The sequence below is a fragment of the Merops nubicus genome, unplaced genomic scaffold (genome assembly GCF_000691845.1).
Source record: "Merops nubicus isolate BGI_N331 unplaced genomic scaffold, ASM69184v1 scaffold5322, whole genome shotgun sequence".
NCBI lineage: Eukaryota > Metazoa > Chordata > Aves > Coraciiformes > Meropidae > Merops > Merops nubicus.
In genome coordinates this window covers 542-902 of record NW_008595548.1, presented here as the reverse complement: position 1 = coordinate 902, position 361 = coordinate 542, and the positions used below count along the sequence as shown (strand labels likewise).

Below are 361 nucleotides of genomic sequence, written 5' to 3'. Positions count from 1 at the left end.
CCCCCAGGCCCGGCGTCTGCGGGAGCCAGCCGGCCCATCCCCTCCCCTGCAGCCACCCCAGTTCTTCCCCCAGCCCATGGCTCTGTGCCACGAGCACCATCGACTTCAGAGCCCTGCTCCCAGACCCACGGTCTCCTCGTGTCCTGCTCTCCTCTGTGCAAGGCCCTCGTATTCCTCAAGGTCTCTCCTTTTGACCCCAGTTCCTTAATCTTATTTTTCCAAACACCCTCTCCTCCCGGACCTCTCCCAACCCTCTCCAATGTGCCTTCCACACTGGACATGGAATCACAGACTGGTTTGGATTGGGAGGGACCTCTAAAGGTAACCTAGTCCAACCTCCCTGCACTGAGCAGGGACATCT

The 361-nt window shown here is 59.6% G+C and overlaps 1 protein-coding gene across 1 annotated transcript in view; it reads right to left on the bottom strand.

Moving 5' to 3' along the window:
• The window catches only part of PTGER3 (prostaglandin E receptor 3 (subtype EP3)), a gene marked incomplete at its 5' end in the record, with an annotated part of 7,288 nt that overhangs the window by 6,390 nt on the left and 537 nt on the right, over nt 1–361 (bottom strand). The window lies entirely within an intron of this gene.